The sequence below is a fragment of the Gymnoscopelus braueri genome, assembly GCF_963280865.1.
Source record: "Gymnoscopelus braueri genome assembly, chromosome: 24".
NCBI lineage: Eukaryota > Metazoa > Chordata > Actinopteri > Myctophiformes > Myctophidae > Gymnoscopelus > Gymnoscopelus braueri.
Window position 1 is genome coordinate 37,307,158 of NC_137626.1, and position 22,817 is coordinate 37,329,974.

Below are 22,817 nucleotides of genomic sequence, written 5' to 3' on the forward strand. Positions count from 1 at the left end.
TTCATATCTATTGCTTTATTTAGGCATTTTGTATCACAATATATATATTTTCTTTTAATAAGGGTAATAATAATAATAATAATAATAATAATAATAATAATAATATCTATCTATAGGCATCTCACTTCAGCTGAAACAGTGAAGTGTTACTTGAGTAAAAGTACAAAAGTATTGGCATTAAAATATACTTAAAGTACCAAAAGTAAAAGTACTAAAATGTTTGAAAATAGTCAATCTACAAGCTTGTAGATTGGCTATTTTCAAATGGTATAAAATAGGGCTAAAGTGGTTAATGTTTTATAATATAATCATTTATATCTGCAAAGTAACTAAAGTTTTCAAACAATTGTAGTGGAGTAAAAGTACAATATTTGAACTCTGATCTCACTCTTGGAAGTCAGTCTCACTAGGATAAGGATAATTCCTTTTAACAGGTCGTTCATGAAAGTCCTTGCGGTCTTGCTGGGATAGCCTGGAATCGAACCTGGGGCAACGAGGGCCTCTGGCTCCCTAGGCGGGCTCACTAACCACTCAGCTATGGCCGCCCCTGACCAACCACTAACCACTGCACTAGTTGTGTGTGTGTGTGTGTGTGTGTGTGTGTGTGTGTGTGTGTGTGTGTGTGTGTGTGTGTGTGTGTGTGTGTGTGTGTGTGTGTGTGTGTGTGTGTGTGTGTGTGTGTGTGTGTGTGTGTGTGTGTGTGTGTGTTCTTTGGCTATTCAAAAATAGCAACTCAAACTACAAGCTCATAGCATGCCACACTATGACTTTTTGAAAAAGAATCTGAAAATGTATGCAAATCTTTTAATCTATATACACATTATAAAATCAAATCTTTGCTTTTGGGGGTCCCTGGAACAAGATATATTGAGTCTTTGACTGTGAGGTGGGTGTCGTTAGCCCGCCAGACAGCCAATACACTATGCATTCAGCAGAGGGACCCTCGCCTATAGTGATGCAAATGTCTTCATGGGATGCCAGGGTTGGGGGCCAGGGTTGGGGGTTGGGGGTTGGGGGTTGGGGGAAAAAATCCAGACTACCACAGAACCTGAAAGCCTTCATTTTAAACTCTTGCAAGGAAAGGTACTATTCTGGCGTTGACGAAATACCTGATGACAGTAAGCAAATCATTGTAAACAACGTTAACGACATTCTCCGTAAGAGAAGACATTGGAATGACCGACAGTGATTGATTGGTGTTTTACTGATTTAACATGTGTTTCACATGTGAGCTTGTAGATCGGCTATTTTTTTAATTTTAGACCATAAAAGAACTGATTGAATACTTGATTAACAGTTTCCTTTCTATGTAAATAATAATGTACCATTACAACTTTTTTAATTGCATTTGAAGTCAGTGTGCAGTGTGATGTGCAGTATTTTTTTTTTTTTTTGTGTGACATGTGTACTGCCTGTACCTTACGTTTACAAATAAATCTGCTTATAAAAACAAGCTTGATACATGTTTCCTTTTTTTTCTTGTTTTAAACATTCATTGCAATTCAGGGAGGTTTACAGATTTACAAGCTCAAAATAGCTTCTTCTTTCTTCTTGCCGGAACTGTTAGGCCGCGCGGCCGGGGGAGTATTTTGGGGGGGGTCCAAAATGTTTTGGGGGGCCCAAAACTCGTAAAATGCATAGATTTTGGTGTAGAAATGACAAGCACATGATATCGCATAGAAAATAGTTGTGCAAATATTGTACTTTTACTCCACTACAATTATTTGAAAACTTTAGTTACTTTGCAGATATACATTATTACATTATAAATCATACATTAATCCCTTTAGCCCTATTTTATACCTCGGCTATTTGAAAATAGCCGATCTACAAGCTCCACAAGCTTGTAGATCTGCTATTTTCAAACATTTGAGTAGTTTTACTTTTGGTACTTTAAGTACATTTTGATACCAATACTTTTGTACTTTCACTCAAGTAAATTTTCAATTCCAAACTTTTAACAGAGTGCTTTACATACATACATTGCAGTATTGATACTTTTACTTAAGTAATTGAGTACTTTTCCCACCACTGTACCTGGGCGTTGTTGTTCTACAAACTTTGTTTTTAACCACATTGTCAGCTTCTTCAACTCTGTCTTCTTTTCTCTTAAACATCTCAGTTAGTTTTCGTTGCATTTTGCTTCATTTATTTTTTAAATTGCATTCTTCATCAAAACAGTGTATATCTGTCTGTCAGCCAACCAGAAACATGTTTTGAACGTTGGTGGGATTTAATTCTTGAACATGGCCATGGGTCTGTGGCAGGTTATTTAATATGGATCTGCTATTTTCAAAAGATTCGTATACATTTTATACATTTGAAAAGTGTAAAGAAAACCACAAAAGAAAACCACATTAAAAACATAGCATTTTCGTGCCATGATGCAAGCAAAAGCTAGAAAAGCAAAATTATAATCTTTGTCCGATGCTGGAATCGAACCCCGAACATTAAACGGAGAGTCCATAGCCTGGACCGTCAGGCCACTGATACCTCACTTTTATAATTTGAAATATCTGACAATTAACCCTACCCGACATAGCTGTAATATATATGCAGATGTACAGCTCACAACATGCCACTTCGTGTCACGATGCAAGCTTGTACATCTGCTATTCTTTGTTGTGTAGGAAAGTAACTAAGTACATTTAAGCAAGTACTGTGCTTAAGTACAATTTTGAGGTTATACTAGTTACGTTGTAGATTTAGATTACTTGTAGAGCTTGTAGATCTGATATTTTCAAAAGATTTGTATACATTTTATACATTTGAAAAGTTGTGAAATGGGACATTCTAATCTACATAATGAGTACTTTCTACTTTTGGTACTTTAAGTACATTTTGATACCAATACTTTTGTACTTTACTCAAGTACATTTTTATTTCCTCACTTTTACTTGTAACGGAGTATTTCTACTTTGCAAAAGCTAAAAAAGGCTAAATTAATATTATCGCCTTATCTTGGAATCGAACTCCAACTATTAGACTGCGAGTCCACGGCCTGGACCATCAGGCCATTGAAAACGCACTCTCAACAGGTGAAAGATCCACTATTCTATCTTGTACATCTGCCATTTTTTATTGTGTAGGAAAGTAACTAAGTACATTTACGCAAGTACTGTGCTTAAGTACAATAATTATTTTGAGGTACTTTTACTTTACTGGAGTATTTAATACTTTTACTTCTACTCCACTACATCTCAGAGGAAAATATTGTACTTTTACTCCACTACAATTAAATGAAAACTTTTGGTTACTACTAGTTACTTTGTAGATTTTGATTACAAAACACACAAACCACTTCAGCCCTAAATATATTTCAGCCGATTGAAAATAGCAGATCTACAAGCTCACAGTGAGTTTGTAGATTGTAGATAAATGTGGAAGGAGATATAGTCACTGTGATGCTGCTCAGTGTGAACGCGCCACCCTGTGGCTGAATGGCCACACTACATGTTGAAATTAGATACAATTCATCTGGGGGGCGTGTCTGAGAATCTGGGGGTGTGGCCGAAAAAGGTACCTGGGGGTGAAAAAGGTACTGTTTTGAAAATGGTGAAGAAACCAACTGGCTACCACTGTATGGCTTATGTGTGTAGAGTATGTATATGTGAGTGTTTGTATAGAGGAGAGCAGGTGTTTTTTGAGAGAGCAAGTGAGCGAGCGAGCGAGTGACAGAGAGACACAGACAGGCAGACAGAGACTATGTCAAGTGATGATTTAGAAGGGGGGCTCTGCTGTCCGGCAGAAACCAGCGAACTCCAAAATGTAATTTTTTTCAGGAAATGACTAAGACAAAACAAAAAGTGTTGTTAGGAGGTTTTGTTCATCATTGATAAGAACAGCTGGAATGGACCACCAAGCTCACGATGAGGTTGGGGTGGAGCCTGGAGTCAGCAAAACCAGCTAACTCCACCCCCCTTTGGTGGACTTAGCTGGTTTAGCAGAACGTTTGAGGATCCAAAGGAAAAGGAAAGGTGTGCGTGCGTGCGTGAGGGCCGAGCAGTGTCCATAGAGGCCAGGGCTGGTGCTGAAAGTGTGATGGATGGGGTCCAGGGGTCTCGAACTTCAGCTGTTATTTGCCACAGACCACGGCCCCTGAAAAAAGAAGGGGAACATTTGTTTAAAAGACCTTCAACCTTGTGTCACTTTTTTTTTAATTCCAACAACTTCCAAAAATTTCCCAAATGTTTCAAAGATTTGCAAAAAAAAACTAATTGGGCTTTAAAAAAATACTTCTCCAAAATGACTGTAATTTGCCTAACATTTACTCAATACTTTACCACCAAAATAACTTAATTGTTCCTTTACTCACCCTGTTAAGTCTTGAATTGATGGAGAATTTCGCAGTCCTTTGCAGTGAATTAAGAATCCAAAAACGAAGAAAATACTTGATGAATTATTAGACAATATAGAGATCCAAGATGAACACATTAAGACCGGGAACGCATCTGTGTCATTTTAGATTTCTTTGGCTATTACAAAATGATAATAAAAACTTTTTTTGGAAACGCACTTTATATTTACATTGCAAGAAAAAAGATATTTAAAAATAAAAAAATATTAAAACCAATGAAGTGAAACAAAATTCAGATCAATGGAAAAACACTGCATTTTCTCTCAATTTTTTGTATTGCTTTAACCGCTATTCTTCTATTATTAATTTTGTATTTTAATTTAACATATTTTATTTTATTTCATTTAGTAAATTTGGAGAATTTTTCGCCTGTATAATGGCCAAAATGTGGATGCCAGGTTGAAAGTGCTCAGGAAAAAGGGTTAGAGCAGTGATTCTTAACCTTTTGAGATTTCAAGGACCCCCAGTTTGTACACTGTAAAAACCTCAGTGTTCATTTAACTCTCAGAGTTACAGACCTGTAAGGGTCCATTTGGTTCCACTTGTACACTCTCAGAGTTACAGACCCGTAAGGGTCCATTTGGTTCCACTTGTACACTCTCAGAGTTACAGACCCGTAAGGGTCCATTTGATTCCACTTGTACACTCTCAGAGTTACAGACCCGTAAGGGTCCATTTGGTTCCATTTGTACACTCTCAGAGTTACAGACCCGTAAGGGTCCATTTGGTTCCATTTGTACACTCTCAGAGTTACAGACCCGTAAGGATCCATTTGGTTCCACTTGTACACTCTCAGAGTTACAGACCCGTAAGGGTCCATTTGGTTCCACTTGTACACTCTCAGAGTTACAGACCCGTAAGGGTCCATTTGGTTCCACTTGTACACTCTCAGAGTTACAGACCCGTAAGGGTCCATTTGGTTCCATTTGTACACTCTCAGAGTTACAGACCCGTAAGGGTCCATTTGGTTCCATTTGTACACTCTCAGAGTTACAGACCTGTAAGGGTCCATTTGGTTCCATTTGTACACTCTCAGAGTTACAGACCCGTAAGGATCCATTTGGTTCCACTTGTACACTCTCAGAGTTACAGACCCGTAAGGATCCATTTGGTTACTAACATTATCCATCACTAAGCTGGGGGGGACCCCCTGGAGCCCCCTCAAGGACCCCTGGAGAGGTCCTCGGACCCCACGTTGTGAACCAGTTAGGTTAGAACAATCCAGAAAAACAAACGCACGCACGAAACCTTTCATTGTTGCCACGATGACGTCATCAGACCCCCCTCCCCCACTCCCCAAAAAAAAGTGGCCCGCTGTTTCAAGAGCGGCGGCCACGTTACCATGGTGACGGAGAGTGTCAAGAGACGGCGAGTTGCCGCTTGGGCGCCACGGTAGCGCGTGCGTGCGTGTGTGTGTGTGTGTGTGTGCGTGTGTGTGCGTGCAGGCGTGCATGTGTGTGCGTGTGTGTGGGCGAGCGAACAGGAGGCAGCCAGTGAGCTGACAATTGCTTTTCCTAAAAAGGCGTAAATTAGCGCTGTTGCTATATCAACCATGGGGGGTGGGGAGTGAGGGGGGGAGGGGCACACACCATAAAAAATAAATAATACAAAATACAAATAAAAACTCTGGATGGGTGTTTTTTAAACACGGCGCACACGGGTGGGGGGGGAAACCCGGTAACGGGATATAATTGCACGGAAAAAATACGATAAGTCATTTCCAATACCACGCGACCTGTGGAAATTCAATTTCACACCTCGTGAGCAATATCAAACAAACACGCTGGCAGAGAGACACACACACACACACCCTGCGTCCCCCCCTGTCCCCGCGTTCCCCTGTCCCGAACTTGAGTGGTGCTTTAGGCCCAGTGGTTCTCAAAGTGCGGTCCGGGGACCCCCCAAGAGGTCCTTGAGAGGCCTCCAGGGGATCCCCAGCAAAATTAGTTAAAGGACCATACCTCACCCATGTTCAACCTTATCTTCATATAATTGGTCCTCAATGAAGCTCATTATAAAATGGCACAATTTCTGTCTACTCACTCTGTGTCTCAGAGGAGGGCTGTGGACAGTTCAGAAACCCGCCTACCAGTGACATCATCGGTGGGGATTCCAAGTTAATAGAACATACAGCCTTTCTCTTCCTGGAAAGTAAGCATGCTGAATGAAATACAAGCCATTCTTTTCTGCCTTTCTCCACAGCCCTCCTCTGAGAAACAGTGAGTAGACATAACTGATGGCATCTTACAACGAGCATTAGTGAGGACCAATAATACGGTTGAAAATGGGTAAAGTGGTCCTTTAACCGGGAACGCATCTGTGGCAAAGATTTGCACACATTTCCACGATTTTTCAAAAATAGCAGATCTACAAGCTCATAGCACTCATAGCACTCGTGTCGCGCTATAGCGTTGTAGATCTGCTATTTTTGTAGATAAGCTTGTAGATCTGCTATTTTTTTTAAAATAAATCTTAAAATGATAGAGATGCGTTCCCGGTCTTAATGATAAAGATCAGTTAAGATCAATTTAACGAAACATTTGGAAAATGTTTTGAAAAGAAAGATAAATGTTTCTATTATGGGTCTTGCACAAAATCTTTTCAGATGAGGGGTCCACAGCCTAATACTATCAATCAACGTGTGGGTCCGTGACATGAAAACGTTCGAGAACCGCTGCTATTAGGCCTGTGTATGAAAAGGCCACACAGCAGACAGGACAGCGTTGGAGAGGCTAGGTGAAGGGCAGGCTAATGGCTAATGAGGCTATACTTCCATAACTCAGCCAGCCTATCTCCATATCCAGGCAGTAATTCCCATGGCCTCAGACCTGGCTGGGATGTGTGTGTGTGTGTGTGTGTGTGTGTCTGTGTGTGCGTGCGTGTGTGTGTGCGTGTGTGCGCGTGCGTGTGTGTGTGTGTGCGCGTGTGTCTGTGTCTGCGTTTGCACGTGTGTGTGTGTTATGGATTGGTGCTCTCTATGAACACAGGTGTAAAGTAACTAAGTACTCAAGTACTGTACTTAAGTACAATTTTGAGGTATTTCTTTTACTTTACTGGAGTATTTCCAATTTTCAGCACTTCTACTCCACTACATCTCAGAGACAAATATTGTACTTTTACTCCACCGCAATTGTTTGAAAGTAATTATTACATTATAAAACATACTTTATCCACTTTAGGCCTATTTTATACATAGGCTATTTGAAAATAGCCGATCTATAAGCTTGTAGATCTGCTATTTTAAAACATTTCTGTACTTTTATTTTCGGTACTTTAAGTATATCTTGATGCCAATACTTTTGTACTTTTGCTCGAGTAACATTGAACACAGGCCTTTTACCTGCAACAGAGTATTTTTATATTGTGGTATTGCTGTAAAAATATCTGAGTATATTTTTCCCCACCATTAATGCTAATGAAGTGTACAAGGATGAAGCGAGGAACTCCGGGACGGCCCTGGTCCGCTCTCCCATTAACCTCCTCTCCTCCCCTCCCCGTGGTCACAGAGGTGACCCCACCCCCCTCCCCCCTTCCCCCCTCCCCTCCCCTCCCTGAACTGACATGAACGGCATCAGGGTTGAAGGACGGGGAGAGGACAGGGTTTGACGGGGGCTTGATGTGCAGCGGAATGTGCCTTTAATGAAGAGGATGTGAGAGAGACGCTTTGCAAGGGGAGGGGAAGAGGAGGGGTCCTGAGGTCATGGTGGGGGGGGGCTGCTCTGCCGCATGCCCCCAACTGTACTCTCTCTCTACCTCTCTCTCTCCTTCTGTCTCTCTCTCCCCTAATCTCTCTCTCTCTCCCCCACCCTCCACTTCTTCTCTCTCTCACCCCCTTCTCTCCCTCTCCCCCTCCCACTTTTTCTCTCTCTCTCTCTCTCTCTCCCTCTCCCTCTCTCTCTCTCTCTCTCTCTCTCTCTCTCTCTCTCCATCACCCTCCCTCCTCCTCCTCTCTCTCTCCCATCTCTTTCATGTTCGTTTCTTACCTCATGGGAGATAGAGATAAGTGCTTCACCTGTACCTCTAACAAAAAAATAGCAGATATACAAGCTCAAAACTCGTCGCAGTGTGACGCGTTTTGAGCTTGTATATCTTCTATTTTTGTTACTTTTGAATTGGAATCCTGGTGTTTTTTTTGTGCAATTTTTTAACACATTCCACGCCAGAGTTTAATATCATAATGTACTCGCCAGCGATTTATTGTTGTTTTTTTGTTTTTTTCACGTCGCCACAGACCTTGCTAAATACCTTAAAATCGCACATTAAACTGTTTGTAGACACACAGGGTAGCTGTGTGAGTTGCCCAGAGAAGACCGTTTCCCTCGGAGGCGGGTGGGAACGAAAATCTCCGGATACGGATATTTCCGTTTCCGGGTGTGCTCTAATGAAATGTGTCGTGGCGAGGAAGGCCTACAATGAAATGTGAACCTGAGAAAAAAAGGAAAAAAAAGACTACTTCGCGTAGATCTACGTGACTGGCACGCTGCGCAATGATTTAGGTTCGCATAGATCTACGCGATTGGCACGCAATGTGTTAATTGGAATCTTGAAAAGTAACATTTGTATTTAATTTCAAATGCATTTAGTTATATATATACTTACTACTTTATGAACTTAAATACGAATACATTGGACATAAAAAAGACAATCGAATTTTAATACTAGTCATTAAGCTACTAATATAGACTGAAGTAATAAAAGGGGTCATGTTTTCATGTTTGGAATTGTAACAGCTGAAATCAATAATATATCAATATTCTGATATTAACCTGCGGGCCGCATGTGGCCCCCACCTTCACTTGGCGGCCTGGCGGCAACATGTGGAAAAACTGGGCGGGACAGATGCCAATGTAAAAGTTCGGATTGGCAAGGCAAGAGCAGCTTTCCGTCAGCTGAAAAAAGTCTGGGGATCCTCAGATCTGCCCATAAGCACCAAGATCAGGATCTTTAATACCATGGTGAAGCCTGTTCTGCTCTATATGAGCAGAAACCTGGAGAACAACTGTCAACACCATGAAAATAATCCAGGCATTCAACAACACCTGCCTTAGAAGAATCCTTCGAATTCGCTGGCCAAACACAATCAGTAACCTGAAGCTGTGGCAGCAAACAAGACATCACCCTGTTGAGGAAGAAATCCTCCAAAGACGCTGGCGATGGATTGGCCACACTCTTCGCAAACCTGCATCTAATACAGGGGTGTGATGGAGAGGGCCACTATTTCCACACTCAGTCCAGAGGGCCAGATTGCATATATTGTCGGGCAGAAACCTCTTATCTCCATATTTTAACTTGTTTCGGAAATGAATGCCGTACTTCGCTCAAAACGCGTCGCAGTGCGACGCGTTTTGAGCTTGTAGATCTGCTATTTCTGCTATTTTTTTTATTGGAATCCAGATTTTTTTTGTTGCTATTTTTCAATTGGAATCGTGAAAAGTAACATTTGTATTTAATTTCAAATGCATTTAGTTATACTTATGTTAACTTATTAACTTAAATACGAATACATTGGACATGAAAAACACTATAGAATTTGAATACTAGTCATTAAGCTACTAATATAGACTGAAGTAATCAAAGCGGGTCATGTTTGGAATTGTAACAGCTGAAATCAATAATATATCAGTATTCCGATATTAACCTGTGGGCTGGGTGGGGCCGCATGTGGCCCCCGGGCCGCCAGTTGACCAGGTATGATCTAATATCACGAGATACGGCCTGTTCTGGAACCCACAGGGGAGAAGGAAGAGGGGCAGACCAAGAAACGCCTATAGGCGTAAGTGAGTAAGTAAATAATCAAGTATTCAAAAGCACAGAATTACAAAGTACATTTTCATTTTTATCGTCAATTCATCGTTGTGTTGAAATGTAGAACATTTCCAAACAAAAACAAACAAATCTGAACATACAAGCTTGTGAACTTGTAGATCGGTTCTTTTCACTATGTGTTACAGGGATTAAGTGGCTAATTCATAATATATTCGTATATTTGTAACTCAGGTCCCAGTGTCCCTTCCTAGAAGTCAAAAGTACAATATCACTAATCAAAAATGTAGCGGACTGAAAGTGAGCTTGCAAAAATACAAATAAAAAACTCCAAAAGTGTATTTTAGTACAGTTCTTTATAAGTGTAGGCAGTGGTGTAAAGTAACTAAGTATATGTACTCAAGTACTGTACTTAAGTACGATTTTGAGGTACTTTTACTTTACTGGAGTATTTCCAATTTGCAGTACTTTTACTTCTACTCCACTACATCTCAGAGGCAAATATTGTACTTTTACTCCACTACAATTATTTGAAAACTAGGGGTTACGTAGGTAACCCCAGATGTGTTAGTTCCGTAGTAAGATGCTTACTTATGGGATATCATCGCTCTCAAGCGATGCACAGAGCACAACCCATGAACTCCCGGTTACAATTCTTCGATTGGCTAGGGTTCTGTGACACAAACCGGAAATGGTTGGGTTATAAAACCCCCTGCGTCACCAGGTTCGTCCTCTTAAACCCTTCACTCTGCACGCTAGTTGAAGCGCACAGAAGGGGTATTAGGTAAGCATCTTACTACGGAACTAACAAATCTGGGGTTACCTACGTAACCCCTAGATTTGAGTCGTTCCTTCATAAGATGCTTACTTATGGGACACATAAACGCCCCCTGGGGAGTCCCAGGCAGCAACCCTGCCCAACCCGTACGCCCCATGGCCCCAGGTCTTGCCTCCGGCAAGACCCTGACCTCTGGACGCTAGACCCCTTAGGTCAAGACGGAAGGGATGTAGGACAAGGGCCCGTCAGACAAGTGTGACCCCTCCAAGAGAGAGACAGGCCCCTCTCTCGCCCTTTCACCCCCGGACCCGGCCCATCCGGTCCCGGGGGAGCAGAAAGAAAACTACCAGCCGGGGGAAGAGGCCAGCCCCAGGCATGCGCCAACCTCCCCTGACTATAGCCACCCCACCTCACCCAGACCGCGAGTGACACCCGTAGTGTCATCATGGTCAAGCTGGGGTCACAGAGGTCAAGACCTCTGTCAAGGTTACACCATGGCAGGCCAGCCGAAGGAGAAAACGTGCCCCAAAGTACGTACACTACCTTCCTGGTCGCCAATGGCCTCCACACCTAAGACTGTGGGCATCAACCCAGATGCCGCCACACCTTGGCTGTGGAAGAAAAGCCCCAGCAGCTATCACGCCAGTCCCAGACACCAAGGCCAGGTCAGGTTCCAACAGAAACCTCCTGCCGATTGTCTGAAAACTGCAGGCAACCTGGGCTTACCGAGAGCGCCTGCATGCCAACGCGTGTAGCTTACAGGGAACCAAGACCCGTCCACCGGCCTAATCCATTTAGAGCTGGCCAAGCCTAGCCTTTCACGGGCCAGACCCAAAGGTCCAATGTCTGAGGGTGCTTGTGAAATACCTCATCCCCGCCCTGTCTCAGAAGGCTTCTGAACAGCGGGAGAGGCCATGGCTCGGCGTAGAGGAGAGGAGTAATCTCCGATCTCCACACACCCCATGCTGGAGCCACCAGCAGCACAGTCCCGCCCTGGATCCTGATCCTCTCTAACGTTGGAGGGATCAGTTCCAAGGGAGGGAAGGCATACAGCAGAACGTCCGGCCAGACGTGCGCCAAAGCATCCACCCCCAAGGAGAAGTCCTTGTGACTCATCGAGAAGAACTGTGGGCACTTCGCGTTCCCCCTGGATGTAAACAAGTCGACCTGAGCCCGTCCGAACCGGGCCCAGATCAGGTTCGCAACCTGCGGGTTGAGAGACCACTCCTCGTACCGAAGCTCGCCTCTAGACAGAGGCCCCTTCGGACAGGAAGGACGCCTGCAGACCACGGCTGCAGCGTCGTTACGCACCAGGGAGATACCACCACCTTTCGAGAGCTCATGGTGTGCGGGATCCTTAAGGCCCGCATCCATCTCTGAAAAGGTCTCATGTAGAATCTGCCCAACCGTATTAGGTGTATGGCCGAGGCCATGAGACCCGCCGCTTGCATGCATGTCCTGTACGTGACTCTGCGCCCCACGCGCAAAGAGCGCACACACGCCAAGAAGCTGGCTATCCTGTCCTGAGACAGGCGCGCCACCATCGTGGTTGAATCCAGAGAAATCCCCATGAAGGTGGCTTGTTGGAATGGGATCAAGACACTCTTTTGAGTGTTGATCGTGAACCCCAGGGACGTCAGGTGCGCGATGGCCATCACCGTGTGCCGCGCCACCTCTTCCCTCGACCCCGCTGCCAACAGCCAGTCATCTATGTATGTCGCCAGACGGAGACCCTGTTGACGCAGCGGGGCAATAGCCACGTCCGTGCATTTCACAAAGACCCGAGGGCTTAGCGACATGCCGAACGGGAGCACTGTGTATTCGTATATTTTGCCTTCAAAGCCAAAACGCAGGAACTTCCGGTGTGAGGGGTAGATTGGGACGTGAAAATAGGCATCCTTGAGGTCTATACTCGTCCACCAATCTCCTTGACGTATCGAGCGTAACAACGTTGTCAGCATTTGAAAATTGAAGACCTTAAAAAATCTATTTAAAACTTTTTAGGTTCAGAATAGGTCTTACGCCCCCCCCTTTCTTTTTCACCAGGAAATATTCCGAATAGAAACCCCACCGGCTCTGATTCGGGGATAATTCTCTGATTGCACCCTTGCTCAGTAGTGACACAACTTCCTCTCTCAGCGTTATAGCGGCTTGGCCTGACGCTCGAGAGAAAATAACCTCGTCTGTTATGGGAGGTTTGCTGGAAAATTGCAACCTGTACCCCTTTTGGACCGTGTGCAGCACCCACAGGTTCGGTTTACAAGCTTTCCACGGCGCTATGCAACGAGCTAGAGGGTTCGTGGGGTTGGTGGGGGCTAATGACGTCACCTGCTCCAAAGAGCGCTGGCCCGTTACCAAGGTAACTCGTGATACTTCCGGTCCGATCGTTCTGATCATCGGGAAGGCGTCCACGAGGGGCAGCAGCGGTAGCCTCTGTCCGTGCAACAGACGTGATGAGCTCACCGCCTTGGAGGACGTGCCCGTTTCCATGGGAACGGGAGGCGTCGTCACACCGGGCGACGTCACAGCGGAACCCTTCCTCGGTCTTGTTGTTACCCGGAACGATACATTCGCCCCACCCGGGGAGTGTCGATGGGGTAACGCCGGGGCCCTCCGACTTGTCAACTTCCGCCTTTTGACATCCGCCATTTTAGGGAGGTTGACTGGGGCGGACCTTTTGTGCGGTGTTGCTGTTGTTACCCAGAACGAGACTTTCATCCTACTAGGGGAGCCTTGGTGGTGTAACACCGGGGCCTTCTGGAATGTACACTTCCGCCTTTTTCTCGTCCGCCATTTTGGCCTTCGACCGTCCTACAGATGAGCTTTGCAGCCATCTGCCGGACGGAAGAAGGAACTGCACTGGCGCATTTTGAAAAGTTTTATTCACAGAGGGCCCCTGTTTCACATTCTGAAAACAACACTTTAGAGACATTTGATTCATAGCAATAGGTACTACTACCTGCATTTGATTCATCATGTTCCTGGCACGCACAGGACCTGTCCCTACAGTGTTCGGAATGCCGTCCAGGGTGCAAACCGGACACTGAGGGCTCATAGCAGAGATTTGAGGACAGGGCACCCCATTTGCTTCGGGGTACGATCTGCCTCGATCATTCGCATGAGAAGAAATGAGCATTTGTGATTTTGGCAATAGATTTATTCCACACACAGGATGCACTTTTGACACACACACATCAGACTCAAAGGACACCGTGGCAACCGTATTGTCTTTAGCGTCTCTTATAGTCTCTGTGTACCCGCGGAGCCGCCCGTGGCCCTGTCCGTCGGGGCAAGAAGAGCGCCAGTTCTGTTCCCCAAGTGGGGAGCTGACCCCGCATGATTCCGGCCAAGTGGCCGTGACGGGATCAGCCAAAAACTGTCATTTACCCCTCCCTCTGCGGCTAGCCCCTTTGTCCTTACGTGGGGGTTTAGTCGGAGGGGGGGTTTGGGGGTCGTTGCGCTTTCTTACGTCTCCCACACCTATAGAACCGTAGGGACGCTCCCAGGAGCTGGTTCTCACGGAGGAAGACCTGGACGCACCTTGCCTACGTCCAGTGGCGGTGGGAGCGAGGACATCAGCGGCTGCCCCCTGCCTCTGTTGCTCCTCCGCCTGCGTTCTGCCGATCAGTGTCGAACAGGTTGTGGGCCTGGAGTGGAAGGGCAAGAAGTCCTGTAGACACGTTTGCCCTCGATTCCGTGGGCAAACGGAAAGCCATTGGATCCTCTCCAGGTCCGCAGTGAGGGCCATGGCCCAACCGGTCCACATTAGTCCCTGGCAGGTGCAGAGGATCGCGATCTGTACCAGTCTGTCTAGTTCTGTCGCATCCTCCACCCACTCCTTGTGGACCACCGACGCAGGCATCTTGTCTACCAGGGGTTTAGCCATCAGCTCCTTCAGTCTTACGGCGGCTGACCCCTGTAGAAGCGACACCGTGTTGAGCGCCTCTGCAGCCGAGCCCGAGGCTTTGTATAGTGTTCAGGGCCGCGGTGTGCTCCCTCCTAGAGCGGTTGGCGAAGATGGGCCTGTTCCCTGGGCCTATCTTCACTGATCCGATCCTCGCCCGCTCGATGGTGGTCGCCAGGGTAGGATCCATGGAAGGGAGGCCTGAGACCCCAGGTCCGCACCGGAGAGGAGCTTAAACGCGAAGCCCAGCTTCTCCGGTTCTTTCTTCCCTCTCCGCCACAAGTAGTGCAGGGCCGTACGGACTCCGTCCGCCTCGGGCAGGAGTTTGGAAGCGACCTGTCGGGGAATGAGGGGTGCCAGCCAGGCCTTGGAAACCCGGGATGGGGGCCCCGATGGACACTTTTACGGCCTCCATAGGCTGCTCTAGGCCGCATCTGGAGATCGCCCGCTTCAGCACGGCCGAGACGGGCTCGAGAGGCTTCTTTGCCTGGCTAGGAGCCTCCGCCCTCATCGCTGCAGGCACAGGAGGACCCGGGCTGGCCATCGTTACCTCCTGTGGCCGGTGGGAGGTGAACTCGTTCTCCTCCTCGTCGCGGAAGGCGTCCTCTCCCCCAAAGTCCTCGCCGTCCGAGCTGCCCTCTGGCGTTGGTGTGTCGCCTCAGGCGAGAAGAGAGAAGGGGGGAGAGGAAGGAGGGACACAGCAGCCGAGTAGTGGCCTACTGGCCTCGGCTGGAGTGGCTTGGTCCGGCACCGAAGATAACGCCCCAGGTGCAGCTTCGGTCCGGACCTTCCTCCTGGCACCGCTGGACCTCGGGGCATCCTGTCGCGGTAGGCCTGCGGACCCAAGGCCTCGAGAGGCTAGCTAGTGCTAGCCTAGCTTAGCTGTTAACCTTTAAGCGGCCTACTAGCCTGGCTAACAGCGTCGCCTCGAAAGCTTGCCTCGTGGCAGAAAACTCGAGAGGATAGGAAAGTAACGCGGGAGCGTTATATAACCAAAAACAATAAAACTATTAGAACGAATCGCCCGTAGAGTGGCACTGGGTGCCCTCGCTCTGGGTTTGCTGGGATTCGAGAAGTTTTGTCGTGGTTGCTATGTTGTTGCTTCAGGACTCGTGCGCTTATCTGTTTGCAGAGTGAAGGAAGAGGACGAACCTGGTGACGCAGGGGGTTTTATAACCCAACCATTTCCGGTTTGCGTCACAGAACCCTAGCCAATCGAAGAATTGTAACCGGGAGTTCATGTGTTGTGCTCTGTGCATCGCTTGAGAGCGATGATATCCCATAAGTAAGCATCTTATGAAGGAACGACTCAAATCTTTAGTTACTAGTGACTTTGTAGATCTTGTAAATTATTATTACAAAACATGTATTATCCACTTCAGCCCTATATACACTATGGCTATTTGAAAATAGCAGATCTACAAGCTCACAATGCGTTGCGATGCGACACATTCTACATAGCAGTATTGATACTTTTGCTTAAGTAAACCATTTGAGTACTTTTCCCACCACTGCAGTTCTCTATAAATGTACTTAGTAACTGTCCACCACTGTTTCTTCTGCGGTGCATTCTTTTTTCCTTTCTTTTTCGTTTTGTGAATGTGCCATTTCCTCTATAGTTTGTTTGTTTCTTTCGGCGTGATCAGAAGCAGATTAATGGGATTACCATGGTGTCAACTCCAGCCACGTCCAGAAAGCCTGCAAGCAAAGCATGGCCACCGCATCTGAAAGGAATTTAAAGGGGGAAAAAAACATCTAAACACGCACGAACAAAAGACTAAACAAAGAACTGAACAGAAAGTCTCAGGAAGTTGAAAAGCAGAGCAGACGTAAATCCAGAGCAGACTGACCTTTGTGCTGTGGTGGGCAGTAACTAAGTACTGGAATATTGTAGCTTACTTAGGTACGTTTCGAATACAAATATTGTACTTTTAACTCCACTGCATGTCTAGGAACAATGTCTTGGTACCCAAACTTACAACAATATATTATGAATTAATCACTTACTGTAAGCCCTATTTCAAATAGAGTTAAAAAAAAAATCACACCCAGTGTGAAGTGAGCGGTGCTATTAAAGTGATGGAAGCTCACTTCAAAAAAGATGTTCGATGACTTTTTTACCGACAACTCCTAATTTACGATACCGATATCAAACGATACCGACTTTTTCACTAAAAGTAAACTAATTGTCAGGTAATAACATCACATATCTAATAAAATAAAATAGCTATAATATCAATATAATATCTAATACATCGAATATAATAGAGTGATGTTGTTAGATTTACAATTAAGTGAGTCCCGGGCCTCACTGGTTGCCATTTGAATGAGTCCCACTAATCTTAGATTAGATGTTGGCCTATTTGACAGTGCAGAAGCATTTATGTCTATAACATTAACAAGTGTCAACGAGCGTCAGCTGAACCCAGACACACACCAACCCGATCTCCAGAGATTACCGTAACATTGCACGGAACGAGTGCACTTCATTCCGTGGATAGTCGCCTCGGAACTCCCAAATTGCGTGCATATGTACGGCGCTCCCTTTGTGACAAAACCATTTCGGAGGCGCGCAGTCACAGGCGAACTGTCACCCCGTGAAGGACCACCGAGGGAGCTAAGGCGACCGAGTTGCCGTCCTGAACGGTGTGACGTTCGCCTGTGCCTACTCAGCGCCGTTTGAGTTATGTACCGATAGGCACAGAATCGTAAATTTTGTTGTGGGGACTGCTCTGCTTCCGGGTTTTTCCGTGTTGCGACTGGTTACGCCCACCGTGGGACTCGCCGTACATATGCACGCAATTTGGGAATTCCGAGGCGACTATCCACGGAATGAAGTGCACTCGTTCCGTGCAATGTTACGGTAATCTCTGGAGATCAGGCTGCACACACACACCTGCCCTCTGCAGTGCTCTAATTTGAAAGTGACTGGAGTCTGTCTCATTTCTCTGCAAAAGCCCTTGAATATGATTAAGGATTACAGTGATTATGGTAAACTCACATTTCATATCACACACATCATACTGTAAGAACTCCTGTAACTTATTTAAAAAATAAATAAAACGATACCGCTATTTTCCGATATAGATTTGTATGCTAATATCGGCCCGATAATATCGGGAGGCCGATAATATCGGACATCCCTAATGTTATCAACAAGAAAATGTACTTTGTCATTTTTACTTTGGAATACTTGAGTATTTATTTCACTTTCAGGGAGAGGGGCGCTGCTTCAACACCAAGATCAAACTTTTAGGATGACAATTTTGAAAATATTTAATAATTTTTAACAATTTCTTATGCACCGAAAATAGGCGATGTGCAAGCTCACTGCATTGCACTGTGATGCACTGTGAGCTTGTAGATCGGCACCAGCGTACAACTAAGCATAAATCAGGCATAACTCTAACCTCAACCCCTAAACCTATAACCTCTAAATGTCTAATCCGAAACGTATCCCCAACCTGATTATTCCCCTTATTGTAAAATGAACTCTATTATTATTATAATTGTTCTTAACATCACCTACATATTTATCTTGTGAGGACCAGGACAATTGTCCGCACAATGCTTGTTGATTGAATTCTACTATATTTGAGGGGACATTTGGCCCACACTGGTATAAAAATAGAAGTACTTTAGCCGGTCAGTGTGTGTGTGTGTACTGGAATTTCCCTCGAAAGTCCATGACCATGACCGACTGGGAGACACTCACAAGATAGATGGGTGCATAACCTACCATAATCGCGCGCGCGCGCGCGCACACACACACACACACACACACACACACACACACACACACACACACACACACACACACACCCCCACACACACACACACACACACACACCCCCCCCCCCACACACACACCCCCCCCCCCACACACACACACACACACACACACACACACACACACACACACACACACACACACACACACACTTCAGGAATGCCATCACAAACAGTGCTAATACAGTGCATTTTAACCCTTCCATTGTGTTAGGGTAATTCTTTACCCTTTTTCAAGTTTAAATAGGTAAGAAGTACCCTGTTACATTTCTTTATTGGAACAAGGCTTCATGATATCCTCAGAGACAGCTATTTTAACCGGGTTTTTGACTGTCCTGATTGCGTCTGACAACCCTGTTAATTTACGACCCGATGTTGAACCGTTACCACGACCCCACGCGACCCCGCGGTGCCTGCAACTGCCATAAAACTGGTAGGGGAAATGAATCGGATTAATTTCAATCCAAGAGGCTTATAAATATTGAGAAAAACAAAAACTAAGGGCATTTTGACTATAATTTCAGTTCGTTTTAGTTAGTTTTGTTAAACACACAATACAGTTTGTTAGTTATCGTTTTTATTATTATTCTAGTTTTTATATAGTTCATTTAACAAAAATGTTTTTTAAATTTTACTTTTCGTTATTTCGTTTGTCTTCGTTAACTATAATAACCTTGATATAGATGTGCTTTCCTTCTTTACATAACCTTGTTGGAGTGAGGATAGCGAATAGCATTGCACAGAAATACCCCAACTCATTGCAGTGGTTGTCACACTTTTTAATTTCAAGGACCCTCAGTATGATATGCATTAGTCCACGGACCTTGTGTTCTCTTATCTGGAACTTTTTCGTCTGTTGTTGTTGGTTGTCATGGCTACCAGTTCCCACCTCACATTGTGTGGGAGGTCCGACTGCTCCAGACCGTACTGAATGACAGCTAGCTTGCATAGCGTCTTGAGACTAGGACTCAAGTCTAAGACGAACAGGTCATCAGAGAGTGTGTTGGTCATGTGTTTGTATCCTCCAAAGAGAATGACACGATCTCCCACCATGCAACAGCACATAAAACACGTCCCATATAGGCCCAGGCCTTTCCCCTTGGGCTCAACCTTCTTCCAGGAGAAGGTCTCTGGGTTGAATTTCCACAGATCATTAAAGGTCTGGGTATCGTTCCAGCCACCAAATATGTACAGCTCTGCATTGTAGGTAAAGGCTGAATGATTCCATCGTTTTTCTGGATGAAGCTGTGCAGAATACATGCTCAGCCAGCAGTTGGTCTCTGTGTCAAACACACTGATATTGTTGTAGTATTTCCCGGGTCCCCAGCCCCCGAATACAAACATCTTTGTCCCGATGATGTTAGCAGAGTGACCATATGAAGCAGGTGGTGGAATGCCCCTGGCGATAATTGAGTACCAGACCATTGCGGTGGTGTCCAGCTTGTAGATGTCATTAGTGATACACTGCTTCTGGCTGATGCCTCCATAGATGTACACAACCTTCCCCAAGACACAGGCTGAGTGGTCGGTTCTCCCCTCTGGAACGGCCCCAGAAACCTTGGGCTTCAACCATCTGTGGGTGTCCACATCAAATGCATAAAGCACGTTGCCGTAAGACAACCAGATGTAGATGACATTGTCTACCAGAACGGCTGTGTGGCCCATACGACTGGAGAGATTCTCAGGGGGACGTCTTCCAGATGTCACTGGGGTTAACTTCATCCAGTCCAAAGATACAGTGTTGAAGACGTTCACTTCCATCTGGTCCTTGTTGTCCACGTAGGACATGTAATAGCAGCCTCCAAATGAGTACACCTTGTGCTCCACTGCAACAGCAACATGGTTTGGCTTCCTTCCTCCTTTCAGGTGAACTGTCCAGAGCAGCATTCCCACACCTACCACTCACTGTACGATGGAATGGATCTAGATCAATGGCGTGTGTTGCGGCGATAACTTCACTTCAGGTGTTTCAGCTCACAACTTTTACCAATACCCAGGCTGAGTGTGTGGAAACAAAGGAATGAAGAGTCCAGGGAATTCACTTTAAGCGATTCTGGGACCTCGGTTCTCCGGTCTTAATGATTGCTCATGTGATCTGTGAAAGATATTCCACGTTCCTTTTATACTATGCTCCCCGTGATGGGAGGAAGTCATATGTCATAGGATGTCATGGATGTCCATATTTGGTCATTACAGGAGGACATAATGACATCATCAATCATGGCAAGAATTAGGAGTACTCGATTCCACAAACGCCAAAATGTTACTGTTCCTTAAAGGAGCATGAAAGCCGTTGCTTGTGACAGGGAACAATAATATAAGTCAATTTCTTCATAGTTTTGTGCATTGGTAGTTTGCTGCAATATTTTTGCTGTTTTCCTTGCTCCTTGGTTGAAAATAAATATTTGGCGGAACTCATTGGATATTAGTTCACACGGTACCTTTTCCCTGTAGTGACATTGCTATATTGAATTAACCCTTCCGTTAGGGTATTTTTTTTACCCGTTTTCAAGTTTAAATAGGTAAAAAGTACCTTTTTCATTTCTTTATTGGAACAAGGCTTCATGATATCCTCAGAGACAGGTATTTTAACGCAACAAAATTAATTACCGCCATTTTAGTTAATTCTGATGATCTTAAAAAAAAGTGACACCTGTGGTGTTATCCATCCATCCATCCATCCATCTTCAACCGATTATCCGGAGTCGGGTCGCGGGGGCAACAGTTCCAGCAGAGAGCTCCAGACTTTCCTCTCCTGAGCAACATTAACAACTTCCTCCTGGGGGATCCCGAGGCGTTCCCAGGCCAGTGTGGAGATGTAATCCTGTGGTGTTAGCGGGTCAAATTTGACCCGGCAAAGAAGTGTAATCACATCGCCATGAATGGAATACGTTTGTATATTTATTTACCCCATACCGAGCAGTGCGCGTTCGAGTTACACTAAAGCAGTCATGTAGGCTATATTCCCCATGAGACTCGGGCGGTCTGCAGACTGCAGTGATCCCGTGCTGCCACCCACGTTATAAGAGATTGGAGCGTCAGGTTTATATCCTTAACCCAGCCAGGTTGTAGCCTAACTCTCTATGACATAACTCCATACCATAGGACAAGCTACTGTAAGTTTGTAGACCTCACTGTCCATGAAAAGATGGTCGGTCCCGACCGCGGGACTCCCGACGCAAAAGCGCTCGTATATTTTGAAAATAGCAAATCTACAAGCTCACAATGCGTCGCGATGCCACGCTTGTGAGCTTGTAGATCTGCTATTTTCAATGCAGCCAGATCTGCAATCTTATCTGAATGACTGTTAAAGCAGTTTGTTTAAATTACTTTATAAAATGTTATATTTTCACAGGGATTATTTTATAGTGTAGATATACATTTTGGAGTGGCTATATGTGTCCAGATGCCTGTCAGACAGTCAGACAATACTGCTGCGCAGGTCTAGGATGGAAAAACGGGCGCAGCCAACGTCAACAACTGCTCTAGACCAGACGTGAGATTTCAGCGTACGGTAGGATGAAGCCAACGTCAGGATATATTGATAAATGCCGAAAGTTGTGGTGATCTCGCCGTACGCCCATTATTTGGTCTGCACTGCGTTGATAAATGAGGGCCAGTGTCTTGCTCGAGGACACTTAAACAGTAGCACAGAGGTAGCCCGGGATCGAACTGGGAACCGCAAAAGTGGCCACTGTCGCCTCCTTTGTTTTGTAATACTCATGTTTTGAAATGAAAACTAGGTTGTTTTATGTCATAATAAAATAACAGCTGCTAAAAACAGTTAACATTAACACTTTGTCCCTTTGCTTATCCCATTAAGACCGGGAAAGCATCTGTCATTTTAGATTTGACCACTTTAACCATTATCTTATACTTTGGCTATTAAAAAAACATCTACAAGCTTGTAGATCAGCATATTTTTTGAGAAATCATGAAAATTTGTGTGAATCTTTGAATGCATATTTTTTAAAGCAAACATTTGTAACTCAAATCTTTGCTTCTGGGGATTTTTCTTGAAAAATATTACGTTGCTATAATCAGTGGTTCTCAAACTTTTTCAAAACGATATGTATTTGGCCGTGGACCCGCATCTCAAAATATTTTGTCCCAGGGACCCCCCAGAAGCAAAGATTTGAGTAAAAAATGTTCGCTTCAGAAAATGTATATATTTAAACATTTGCACAAGCTTTAATTTTTTTTCCGGGACGCGAGGAATACGTTGG